The sequence below is a fragment of the Nicotiana attenuata genome, chromosome 3 (genome assembly GCF_001879085.1).
Source record: "Nicotiana attenuata strain UT chromosome 3, NIATTr2, whole genome shotgun sequence".
NCBI lineage: Eukaryota > Viridiplantae > Streptophyta > Magnoliopsida > Solanales > Solanaceae > Nicotiana > Nicotiana attenuata.
This window is the reverse complement of record NC_031991.1, coordinates 30,682,193-30,696,478: the sequence shown is the minus strand read 5'-3', so window position 1 is coordinate 30,696,478 and position 14,286 is coordinate 30,682,193.

The following is a 14,286-nucleotide window of genomic DNA, read 5'->3' as shown; positions in this document are numbered from 1 at the left end:
GCCACCACAACCTCACCCCCCCAATATAATGAAACCCTAATTTTTTGCTCTTCAGACATTATGACAAAATGCAAAACAACTTAATAAAGAGAAATTTCTAAATACTTGAAAAATTTCAGAACACTTGAAAAATTTCAGACACTTGAAGATGTTTATGAATGGATTTTTACAAAATCATTCACCTCTTTAAATAAGGCAAAAACCAGCACGGGGGTTAAATTATTAGAGGTATAGAGTTTTTAAAAAAAATGCTATACCCAGCTGAATTATTGTTATGTCAGTTAAGCACAGAAGAATTATTTGTGGGCCCACTTAATATGTATAGCGTTTTGGTAAAAAATGCTATATATATAGCGTCTTTTTAAAAGACATTATGCTTAACTAGCCAAATGGCCGTTAAAGTATAGCGTCTTTTAAAAATACGCTATACATATTTTGGTAACTAATTTTTTTCCCACACATTTCGGTCGCTTGAGTCAAAATGAATCATATTTTGGTTTTGGACTCCTAAAATATGTATGTTAAACACTTGAATCATAAGCAATCTTCAAAATAGAGTGCGTGATAATCTAGCGACCTGACGTGGAAGAGAGAACCAATCAATGAGTGATGTATGTAATATGAAAAAATATTAAGGCTTTTAAGACAAAAAAAAAAAAAAAGAAATACTTATTTTCTAGTAATCCCTTCCACCTCACTTCGATAGTCTTCTGGCTCAAAAATTTATAATTACATTCTGTATTTTAGATCATCTCTATCAATTTAGTAATCTTTTGGAAAGATTGAACAAAAAATAATCTTTAACAATCATTAATGAAAAGGTACCCAAAAATAATTCATAAATATTACTCCCTCTATTTCAATTTAAGTGAACCTATTTGATTGGACACGGAGTTTAAGAATAAAAAAGATTTTTGAACTTGTGGTGTAAAATGAGGCACATATATTTTTTGTGTCTATAAATCATTGCATAAAGAAAAATAATTTTCAAATATAGAAAGGATCATTCTTTTTGGTACAGACTAAAAAGAAAATAGGTTTACATAAATTGAATAGAGGGGTATTTAAAATCTTTTCGAGGTAAGTGATTTTCACTTGATTTGATTAATTATATATCAATTACCCATGAATTTCTACACCAAAAACTTGGAATTTGCAATAAAATTTTGAGGTTTTTATCTACACTTAAAGAGAGTGTAATTTGGAGATTTGAGTACCGATTGAGACTCGATTTTGGAAACTAATTATATATTTGAACTCAACAGGTTATGGGTCATCGGATTTTAGTATTGGTTTCGGATTTTGGGCACATGGGCCTTGGTTGACTTTTAGGAATTTCTTCAAAGGATGAAGTTTTATGGATCAATCACTTGCTATGGCATGGTTGACTTTCTTGGATGATGTTTGGTTTGGATTTGCGCGATTGGAGGGTTAGAGCGAGGTTTTGGAGTGATTCGAGATTAAAGACTAGCCCGGAGAAGATAAGTATCTTGCCTAGGCTTGGATTGAGGGTATTTCCCCGTTGATCATGATATTTGTACATATTGGGGGTGAAGTATATGCGAAGTGATGAGTGCATATGCGTGCACCATGATTATTCATGATCGGGGTAGATCTTAGGCTATTATATGCCTTCTTTTTCTATCATTCTTCTTTGATATAGTTTTGCTCCACTTGTATGACTACGTGAGCTATTATTCAATCTGGAAATCATGTCTAGGCCATTTGCTTATCTGTTGAAGCATGAAAGGGATATTTTTGCCATGTTAAATTATTTGCCTTAGTTGTAGTCATATTTTTCAGTCATAATATTATATCCGCGTATTATAACTCTATCTTTGTGCACTTTTTATAGGTTATCTCACATGTGTTGGTATCCTTGTGCGTGACACGGGTTTGACATGAGTTGTGATACGTGAGTATATTTCCTGCTTTATGTTGATTGTGATTCTGTGAGATGTTGGCATATGGAGACTTAAGCGGATTCATGACTGATCTTGGACCATAGAGCTGTGTCGTTATTGATAGCAAGGTGACGCATGTGCCAGGCCCATATTAGGTAGAGTGGTATTGATAGAAAGGTGACGTGTGCGTCAGGCCCCATATTGGGCTGAGCGATATTGATCATTGATTTTGATCCAATCAGCACTTGGACTAGGATACACCCCTCTAGAGTTAGGTAATAACCCATGTTACTTTGGGTCATGTAAGTGTAGGAACACAATATGTGCTAGTGAGATCCTTATGCCAGGCACTCGTATATTGCTGAGTGTGTGTGTGTGATGATCCATGTGCATTTTGCCAGGCACCGTAGAGTGTGATTGAGGGTACTATTTTCAGGCACTATGAATGTGCTAAGATTGTGTCTACTTGATGATTTAACAATGAAAGTATTGATTTGGCATGCATATTTGACATGCAGATATAGAGTTGTATTTTCTTCTATTTGGTATTTGATGTCTCTATTTGATGTTTAAGCTTGAAATCACAGTTTACCTAGTTAAATCTATATCTAAGTGATTTCTGTGGAAAAAGTTGATGCCTTGACTGATATTCATGAAAAACATGCCTATTTCTCTTCTTATTGTGTTAGAGTTGAACCTGTTATTATTTGAGCTGCTTTTCCCCTATATGCTATTGTTCTGTTGTTATTGTGGTTGGTGGCTGTGAGAAGTAAGCATTGGGCCTTGCCAAGCTCGTCACCACTTTTAGTCCGATGTTAGGCTTGCTACTTATTGAGTATACGGGGTCAGTTGTACTTATAGTACGCCCTGCACTTCATGTGCAAATATAGGTATTGCTGATCGTGGTAGTTTCCCGTGAGCCGGATCTGGACTAGTTGAATATTTTGAGGTAGCACTATGGTACCGTTCATAGGCCTTGAAGCCCCTTTCCTTATTTCATGATGTCACTGTTAGTCTTTCGGGCAGTATTGTATTTGACTCAGACCTTGTATTTACTCATTCTATAGAGCTCATGTACTCGGCGACACTAGATTTTGGGGTGGTTCTTACTTGTATCGTTATTTTGACTTTATTTGTTTATACTATTCTGTTATTTGAGACCATTTCTTACCATTGTTGAAGTTTATTTTTGTATATGTGTTTTTGGCTTTCCTAGTAAACGATGTTAGGCGCCATCACGGCAATGGTGAATTTTGGGTCGTGATAAGCTAAAGAAGTAGGTTCATGTAGGTCTCATGAGCATGTCTAATTGTGTCATGTGATTGATACAGAGACGTTTATTCTTATCTTCGAGAGGCTATATGGATTTAGGAACTTTCCCTTTCTTGATTCTTTATCGTGCCACTTTATCTTGACTTGAAGCCTATATCTTCAGTTCTTTCCTCCTTATTTGTACGCGATTTAGAGTACTCGGTATCAGTTGGGCACCAGAGAGCTTTGATGATGATACATATATGGTGCACGATGTTTTTCCTCTATGTATGAGGTCAGACTACTATTGTCGCTTGTGGAAGCGTTGCCCTCTATTGCAACCCTAGTGCTGGTATTGCCCATGGGTTCATGGACTAATATAGTATATTATGATGATCCACGCGTTGGTCTTGACGTGGTGTGTGTTTAAGGTAATAGTAGCCCCATGAGAAGGAATATCTGGTTCACCATTTGGAGCATAACACTTGTTCCATCGGAGGCGAGGCATTTGGGCTATGGATGTTCAAGCCATGGTTGATAGATTTGTGAGATCGGGTATTTCTGAGTTTAGTAGAGCTCTCGCTTGTGTTGCTGAGAAGTCATCCTTGTTTGATCACATTAAGGATAGCCAGTATGATGGTTTCCATTTGCTTGTCCTCAGGGACATGGTGTTGTGAGGTAGTTCTAAGGATGTTGTCCTTAGTTTGGATGGTGTGTTACGACTTCAAGGTCAGAATTGCATTTCCAGTGTTGATAGTTCAAGGGAGGTAATCCTTGAGGAGGCTCGTAGATGTGGTATTCTATTTGTCCAGGAGATACAAAGATGTATCGTTATTCAAGGCAATATTATTGGGGCGGAGGATGAGGAAGGACATCATTGGGCATGTCTCACAATGTTTGATTGTTAGTAGGTCGAGAATGAGCATCCGGAATCGAGTGGTTATTTTAGAAGATGGTTATACCGGTGTGGAAGTGAGAGCCTATTATTATGGGTTTTTTGATAGGGTATGAATTTCGAGGATGTTAATGCTATTTGGGACATTATGGACCATCGCATGCATTTCATATTGGTGGTGATTTTTTTTTTTATACATTTTGAGGATTTGAATTTGACGAGAAGGGTATGCTTGAGCTACTAAGGGATTGTGAATGCTTGATTGTTGTTACATCCCGTGTTTTCGAACGTTAAGTTTTGTCATAAGTTAATCGACGAAAGCTCGGGAATAAGATTATCTTCGAGGTTATAGGAGATCTAATTATGTTAATCCTAATGATTACAAGGGTCTACTCCCATGTTTAGTAAGTGATATGTTAGAGGCTAAACGAGTTAAGGAAAATGAGTTTCGTTAAAGTTCGGAACGAGGAACAAGTTATACGAACCATATGAAATACATTATATGACGCGTGATATAGAAAATCACTTTTGAGTATTGATAATGATTTGGGAAAATATTAAATAATTTTTGAAGTATGAGACAAGGACTTTTAATTCTGAATTCAATTACTATACATGGATTTGCTATTTATTTACACTTACCCCGAAAGAAAAAGGATTAAAGGGGATAGGAAATCTAATTTATTTTTATTTCTATGTAGGTCCCACCTAATAAATGGACATTGTTATCTAAATGGACTTTACACTAATACTAAGACACAATTAAACGTGCAGATACTAAGAAGGGGGAAAAACTTGAAAGTGAGAATCTTCTTTAACTAGTAAATTTCCTTTAGAAGGTATATGCTACAATGAACCAAAAATGGCAGCAACGACGACATCCTTGTTGTTTAAGAAGTGAAACTATCTACTGATGTAACTAATTAAAGGATCTGATTTTTTTTTCCACTTATTGAGATTACGTGTGAAGAAGGCCAAGTTCATCGCCTTCGATAAAGTCGACACTAAAGGCATGTAAAGGCTATCCTTTTTTTTCAATTGGCATGACTCAATAAAAAGCGTGCTTGACTAATTGATCATATATGTACTTAAAGTCGTTATTAGAAATGCCTTGTTGTTGATAACCCATAATAATTTTTGAAAGTGAAAGGGGTGAGCATAAAATATGAAATACGGTCGACGTGCCAAGAATGATATTACATTTGTGGCCACTAGTGCCAATGCAATGAAAGATGTGTAAAAGATTATGAAATGAGCTGAAAAACTTTTATATATGAACATTATGGGAGTATCGTTAGTCACCGAGGAAGGGTAGATTGAAATAACCTAACCCCGAAACTACACGTGTCGGTGTAGGACTGATTTGGGGGTAAATCCCCGAATTGATGTGTTGTGAATATTCCCCTTAAATGGGACGAGATTGATGTGTTGAGATTATTTCCCTTAATTGGGATGAGATGATTGCTAGCGGAGTGTGACGTCAATCCACACGGTATTGTGGTGAGACGACCTAGCGATCGGATCGAGATCGGACGTCATGCCACGCACATGGTAGTGATTATGATTACGAGTGGATGTCTTTGGGTGAGACGACCTAACTAATTGGGTCGTGATCGGACTCCGTGCTAAAGTCACGGTGGTATATTGGTACTATAGATCTCCCAACCTAAATAATGAAATTAACTTGAAAACTTTTCTTGCTCCTAACTTGATGTTGTGGTATTATTTGAAGTTTCCATTTGATTTTATGATTTTTTCTCCTTGTATTGTTACTCGTTCTATTGAGAGGGTGTTTAGTCTTACATACTAGTACTATTCTATATGTACTAACGTCCCTTTTGTAGGGGGTGCTGCATCTGTAATGGATGCAGGTGGTTCCACAACAGGCGACATTGATCAATGATAGCAGTACACCCTCTTCCCAGCAAACTTGGTAAGCCCCACTTCATTTCGGGGTTGTGCATCTTTTGTTACTTGTGCATTATGTTTTGAAGTAAAGCTGGAGCCTTGTTGCCGGCACTATCATAGTACTCTTTTGTATCCGTTAGAGGCTTCATAGACATTGTGTGGGTTGTATATCGGTGTTGGGGAAGTCAAACTAGTAATTTTTTATTTGTATCACATGTTCCACTTCAAACTATGAAAGTGTATGTATTTTGAGACTTATAAATAACGTAACTAATGGTAATGAATTGGTATTGTCCATATGATCTTCTTATTGTCTAATTAATGAAATATATCATCTCTTTATTCATGGGTAAGTTGGCATTGTACATGCTTGCTTGACTGGGGTAACTCGGTTGAGCGCTACTCGCGCTCCCCGAGGTCGGGGGTGACAGAGATAATTGTATATAAGTGACGTGTCAATAATTTAATTGGTGGAGTTGGGATCCCATATAGAGATTCTTGTATTCTTGAGGATTAGAGACTCGATGTTTTCAGAGGCAGACTATTCCTTGGTTATGGACTGTGAAGGAATGTTAAGAGTTAGACAACTAATGGTATGTGTTATGGATATGTTACTATGGACTTTTGTAAGGTTATTTACCTATTTTGGGATGACCGGAACTGATTTGGGGGCCCATTAGTAAGCCTAATGAGAATGTGTATTCTACATCTGATCGAGCTTGCTCACTCTTGCACATCATTTACTATGGGTGTGTCATCGGGCGGAATGGATGTCATTCGTGTCATGATTTATTACTTGTGTTTCTCTCTTATGCTATGATGGGTTATGAGACTGTTTGATTATTCACATACATGATGTGGTTCTGTTCAGGCCTTGGGGCGAGATTTGAGTGAGATGGCTCTTAGGGTGTTGAGTTGATTAGTGCACATTAGTCGTGTTTTTCCTGTTTGTGGTATATTGTGCTATCCGTTTCTCCATGGTTATGGTCATACACTTTGCGTGTTTGCTATTGATACACATGGTTATTGACTGTGAGCATTATAGCTCATTTAGTCTTCCATGTGGATTTCTTTGTTTGGCTCAGGCTACGTGTTGCAGCAGGATTATCTTATGATGTGATTCTTTGTGGTTATTTAGTGTGTTTTGCTTCTCCCTTGTGGGATGGATTCATAACATGGTGTCGTTGGGGTTGTACATGTTGGACTTATTGGGTAGTTCTCTTATTTGGTTCTCCTTCCATATTTGGTTATAATCGAGTTATTGCTCGTTGGGTGCGAATTGCGTCATATGTGGATCTTGGTGGCATGTTGGTCGGGCACCTTGTGCTGGGTGAGATAAAGTTATTAGACCTAGAATTAGATCACTCGATTTTGGATAAAGGTATGTTTGGAAGAAAAAAGTCATTAGTTAGCTCAGAATTTAGCAGCGGTCCTCGTCGGGCGAGAGAGCTCCACAACTTGTTGATTTGCTGGTGGATAAGAGCTTTTACATGTTTCTTTTATCATTTGCAGTGTTGTGGAGGTTTGGAATAAGCTTCTATTTGATATGAGGTATACCGATACCGGGTTTGGTAATGAACAACTATTATGGTCAAAAATTATTATTATGAGGACATGAGTTATGTGGTACATCGTGTGTGTGTACATCCTGGGAATATAGTTATGGCTTGACGTAGCTTGTTGAGACTTTTACGAGGTGTATATGCGAGAATCAGATCTTATAAGGAATTCCTAATGTTGGGATTTTGTCCTACTGTTTATGGGCTAAGGTTGAAGAAAGGATCTTCAGCTGGGGTTGTGCCAATGGACATAGATGGATTTTGGTGGCATGGGATTACTAATGGGTAATGTGTATGGTGATATTACACTGTGATTTGATGACTTTGGAATGACTTTTGGCACATTCGAGGACGAACGTATGTTTAAGTGGAGGAGAACGTAACGACCCGACTGGTCATTTTGAGCTTTAGCATTCTGTTTGGTGGTTTGAGACTTTGAGTAGCTTCATATGATGTATTCTGACTTATGCATATGGTTGGTTTTGGTTTTCGAATGGTAGGGATTGATTAAGAAGAATGACTCTCGACTTCGAAGCTTTAAGCTGGAAAAGTTGACCAAGGTTTTACTTTCGGGTAAACAGACTCTAAATCAGTTTTTCATGGTTCCGATAGGTTCGTACGATGATTTTGGACTTTTGTACGTATGTTCGGATTTGGTTTTAAAGGTTCCTATAAGAATTCAACACTATTTGTCGAGAGTTGGCAAATTGAAGAACTTAAGAGTTCATAAGTTTGACCAAGAGTTGACTATGATGTTATTGGACTCCAATTGGTGTTTTGAGACTTCGGATAGGTCTATATATTTTAATTGAACTTGTGTGCAAGGTTTTGAAATAATCTGAAGTGTTTACGTGAGATTCGGACACTCTTTTGAAATAATGAAGATTTAACTTAAGAGAAATTCTATTCGGTTTGAGCCTCGACTTTTTTTTGTGATGTTCCCATGGGTGTTTTGAGGCTTTGGATAAGTTTGGATAATATATTTGTAGTTTTTGGTATGATAGGATGGGGTCCCGAAGGGATCAACTGTATTTTGGATCATTGGTTGTGTTACACCCCATATACAAAGCTGGAAGATTTATGAGGTTTAAGTACAACCAGCCAGATGGTGGCAAGTTAACGGAGAATAGGGGCGACTGCATGTGAGAAAATTTTTCCAGTTGTCCCACCGAGCGCAATAGCCACTGTGGGGTGACCCATTTTGCATGTGGAGCGGCGGAATCTCCTACGCTTGATATGGTATCAATAGGCGGTGTAGATCTTTCTCTCTCATTCTAGAAGATATCACTCATTTTAGTTTATCCTCACTGCTCTCAAACCCCCATTAGAGTTCCCCAAACGGTCTTAGGCTAAATCGAAGGTGAATCTAGCAGGATTTAGCATGAGGAAGCTTTAATCATCATTGTAATATCCATTGCCTTGTTGTGTTGATTCTGGAAATTCATCAGACGCAAAGTTAATCACCATAGAAGTGTAGCTAGTTGTTCAACAAGGTATGTAGGACAACTTTCTTTCTCGGCATGACTTGGTGTAAACATCTTTCTCTCTTAAAGGATTTCTATGTTGTAAGATTGGTTTATTTTAAGCCCTTCCTAGTAACGGTTCTTTTATTCTTATTTATCTTCTCTCACCGGTAACGTTACATTTCTTTCAAGTTAAAGTGTTTGTAGATAGTATTCCGAAGTCAGAAAGTATGATTCATTCTTAGTTGATCTTGGTATTTCCTTGAAATTGACCTTGCATGACACTTATATATATGTATCCGTTTTACTTTCTGACTTATTCTAGAAGATTTAATTGTTCAATTGCAAGGGGATCAATGATTTATTTGCGCCAAGAGGATCAATGATTTATTTGTTCAATTGCAAGGGATAAGTATTTTTCTAAAAGTTTACCTCAGGTGTAGATATCATCAGTTAAGAATCAAGGAAGAAGATATTCCAAGGATAGCTTTCCGGTCCAGATATGGGCATTACAAACTTCTCGTTATGTCCTTTGGCCCTACCAACACACCAGAAACTTTTATGGATCTGATGAATGGGGTGTTCAGGCCATTTTTGGATATTTTTGTGATCGTGTTCATAGAATATATTTTGGTGTATTCTCGATCAGAAGCAGAGCACACAGAGCATTTGCGAAAGGTCCTACACACACCCAGGATCATAAGCTATACGCCAAGTTTTCCAAGTGCGAGTTCTAGCGGAACTTAGAGGCTTTTCTTGGGCATATAGTATCAGACAAGAGTATCAAAGTTGATAGTCAAAAGGTTGAAGCAATTAAGAATTGTCCAAGGCCCACAACCTCTATCGAGGTGCGTAGTTTCTTGGGCTTAGCCGGTTACTACCGAAGACTTGTGGAAAATTTATTGTTTATAGCACTCCATTAACAAAGTTAACGCATAAGGCAGCAAAATTCCGGTGGATCGATGTCTATGAGAAGAGATTTCAAGAGATAAAGGAAAGGTTAACATCAGCTCCAGTTCTAATTCTTCCCAAATGACCCGAGGGGTACGTTATATATTGTGATGCCTCTAGAATGGGCTTGGGCAGTGTTCTAATGAAACATGGGAAAGTTGTTTCTTATGCTTCGAGACAACTAAGGAAGCACGAGCAGGATTACCGCATTCAAGACATGGAGCTAGCACCAATTATATTTTCCTTGAAGATATGGCGTCTCTGTATGGAGTTCATGTCGATATATTCACCTATCACAAGAGCTTGCAGTACATATTCAAGCAATAAGAATTAAATCTTAGGCAGCGAAGATGGCTTGAATTATTAAAGAATTACGATGTTGGTATTTTGTACCATCCCGAGAAGGGAAACATTGTGGCTGACGCATTAAGTCGGAAATCCATGGGGCAGCCTACAACATGTGGAAGATTATAAGTTAGAAATGACTATACATTTGTACCGGTTGGCTAACTTAAGTGTATGATTTCTCGATATCAGTAGCGGAGGAGCCATAGTTCAAAATGCCGCCGAATCCTCTCTTGTAACCAAAGTAAAAGTATGGCAATTTAACGATCCAGCCTTGGTGAAAATAAGAGAAAGCATTCCCTTTCAGAAGAAGCAAGTGTTCGAGCTATCTGAGGACGGAGTCCTTGGATACCGGGACCGGTTATTGGTGCCCGATGTCGGGGGACTCCGAAGGAAGATATTTGTAGAGATATACCAATCCCAATATTAGATACATTCGGGGTCAACAAGGATGTATCACGATCTTCGATAGCTATACTAGTGGAATGGCATGAAGAGGAACATTGATGAATACACCACTCAATGCACAAATTGCCAACAAGTTAAGGTTGAACACCAGAAACCAGGAGGATTACTTCAGAATATAGAAATTCTGAGCTGGAAATAAGAGATGATCAACATGGATTTTGTTATCGGGTTATCAGGATCACGCTGAAAATTTGATTCCATATGGGTAATTGTGGATCAAATCACCAAATTATCCCATTTCCTATCAATTCAGGCGACCTTCTCAGCTTAATATTATGCCAAGTTATACATCAAGGAAATAGTTCGACTTCATGGGGTTACAGTTTCTATCATATCGGACAGAGGTTCCCAATTTACAACTAACTTCTAGAGGTCATTTCAAAAAGGAATGGGTACCAAAATCAACTCAGCAGTCAGCACATCATTTCATCCACAAACAGATGGTCAGGTCGAACGCACTTTTCAAACCCTCGAGAACATGTTACGAGCCTGTATTTTGAACTTCAAAGAAAATTGGGAAAATCTTCTACCACTCATCGAGTTTGCTTACAACAACAGCTACCATGCTAGTATTCAAATGGCACCATATGAGGCACTATATGAATGAAAATGCAGATCTCCTATTGGCTGGTTCGAAAGTGGTGAAACAACGTTATTGGGTCCTATGTTGATACAACAGGCTGTAGAAAAGGTGAAAATGATTCGAAGTCGACTATTGACCACTCAAAGCAGGAAAAAGTCTTACTCTGGCACCCGACGACGAGATTTGGAGTTTCTCGTGGGAGACTAGGTATTCCTAAGGATGTCGCCTATGAAAGTCATGACGAGGTTCGGTAAGAAGGGTAAACTTAGTCCCCGATATATTGGGCCATATCAAATTATTCAAAAAGTATATCAAGTGGCTTATAAGCTTGAGCTTCCCCAGGAATTGGAAGCAGTACGTGTCTATGCTCTGAAAGTGCTTGAGTGATCCATATTTTATTACCCCTATTGAAGATATTCAAGTTACGGAAGACCTATCCTACTAAGAAGTTTCGGTATCTATCCTAGATTGTTAAGTGTGTAAGTTGTGAACCAAAGAAGTAGCTTTAGTTAAAGTACTTTAGAGGGACAATAATAAGGAAGAAAAGACCTGGGAAGCTAAAGAAGACATGAAACCCAAGCACCCCCATTTATTCCACAATATGGGGGCAATGATGAAATTATTACGGTGGGCTCCACTCAGAATGACTAAAGAAGTTTGCAAAGTGACTATGATTCAACATTTGAGGATGAATTTTTCGAAGGGGGGATGATGTTACACCCCACATATGAAGTTGGAAGATTTATGAGGTTTAAGTACAACCAACCAGATGGTGGCAAGTTAATGGACAAAAGGGGCGACTGCATGTGAGGAGATTTTTCCAATTGTCCAATCGGTCGCAGCAGCTGCTGCGGGGCGACCAATTTTACATATGGAGCGACGGAATTTCCTAGGCTTGATACAGTATAAATAGGTGGTGTATCTCTTTCTCTCTTATTCTAGAAGATATTACCCATTTTAGGTTATCCCTACTGCTCTCAAACCCCCATTACAGTTCCCCAAACGGTCTAAGGCTAAATCGAAGGTGAATCTAGAAGGATTTAGCGTGAGGAAGCTTTATTCATCACTGTAATATCCATTGCCTTGTTGTATTGATTATGGAGATTCGTCAGAAGCAGAGTTAACCACCACAGAAGTGTAGCTAGTTCTTCAACAAGGTATGTAGGACAACTTTCTTTCCTTGCATAACTTGGTGTAAACATATTTCTCTCTGAAGGACTTAAATGTTGTAAGATTAGTTTGTTCTAAGCCCTTCCCAGTAACGTTGCTTATGTTCTTATACATCTTCTCTCGCCGGTAATGTTACTTTTCTTTCAAGTTAAAGTGTTTGTAGGTAGTATTCCAAGTCAGAAAGTATGATTTATTCTTAGTTGATCTTGGTATTTCCTTGAAATTAACCTTGCATGGAATATATATATATATATATATATATATATATATATATATATATATATATATATATATATCTCTATTTTACTTTACCGAGCACCTTTTGTGCAACTACTGATCATTTAGGTATGTTAGACATGATATGAGATTTTACCAATGCTTTGTATGGCCAGGTACGACGATGTGTGCAGTGAGGTTACCGAGTCCTCTTAAGACCGACTACACCGAGTTCTATTGAGACCGGGTACATCCGAGACCTCCTGAGGCCGGGTACGACCGAGTCCTCTATGAGGCCGGGTATGGAGTGATGTGTAATATGAGGCTACCGAATCCTCTTGCGTCCGACTACATGGAGTTTTGTTAAGACCGGGTATAGTCGATACCTCCTAAGGCCGGGTACGATCGAGTCCTCTATGAGGCAGGGTATTGACTGAAATGTGATGATATGCCCTAAAGAGTGGCTGAATGTATGGGTGTTTGTGTATATATATATGGATGGCCGAGTGGCTTAGTTTTACAAAAGCATGGTTGAATGTGTGTGTGTCTATATACATATATATATATATATATAGAAATTAATGGATGGCCCCAAAGAGTGGCTTAGTTTTACAAAAGCATGCATACATTCATATTGCACGGTTAGCAGCCTCCGGTGGCTTGTCTATGGTATCCAGGTTAAGCAGGTGTATTTCTATCTCTTATGATATGCCATTGGTTTACGCATGTTATCCATGTTACATACTCAGTACATCTTTCATACTGACGCCCCTTTTCTTTGGGTGCTATGTTCATGCCTACATGTACGAATAGACCCGGTGACGTCCCTCCCCAGTAGGGTATTTGTTCCATCTGATTGGTCGTGCACTCCACTTCATCGGAGTAGTTGTTCAGATATCACTAGATATCGAAGTGCATGTTCCAGTTATTTTGGATACGATGGGGCCTTATCCCGACAAAGTTATGTACATGTATTATGATTTGATACTCTTAAAGGCTTGCATGCTAGACAAGTAGTTTGTTATATGCAAAAGAGGGTTGTGACTTTGATGGCAACGTATGTATATGTGTATGTGTAGATATATCAATGCTAAAGTCTCTTCCATAGTCAGAAGTGTACATTTTAAATTCTGGTACTGCAACTTAGAGGCCTTGTTGGCCAGTTTCTATGTTAAAAGGGTTTAATCCCGGGTGTCGATTCGTACGGGCCTTCGAGCGTCGTGTGCCGGTCGCACCTCCCACGGCTTGAGTGTGACAGGTTGAAAGAATAGTTAAGTTAAGGATTTGGAGTTTGACCACGGTCAATATCGGGTGACGACCCATTATCGGTGTTTTGAGTGCGGAGCAGGTTCGTAGCATGTTTTATGATTGAAATACGTATATGGTTTATGTACGGGAGGTTCCAATTGAGTTTTGGGTGCTAAAACAAAGATTTTTTAATTTATGACTTTCTGATGCAACAATTCCAAAAAACTGGTTATGTCCTTGAGTTTGTCCATAAATTTCAGACTTCTATTAAAACTTCAAAACATCATATCTCCCTCATTTTAAGGACAAATTGGCTGATGCAAAA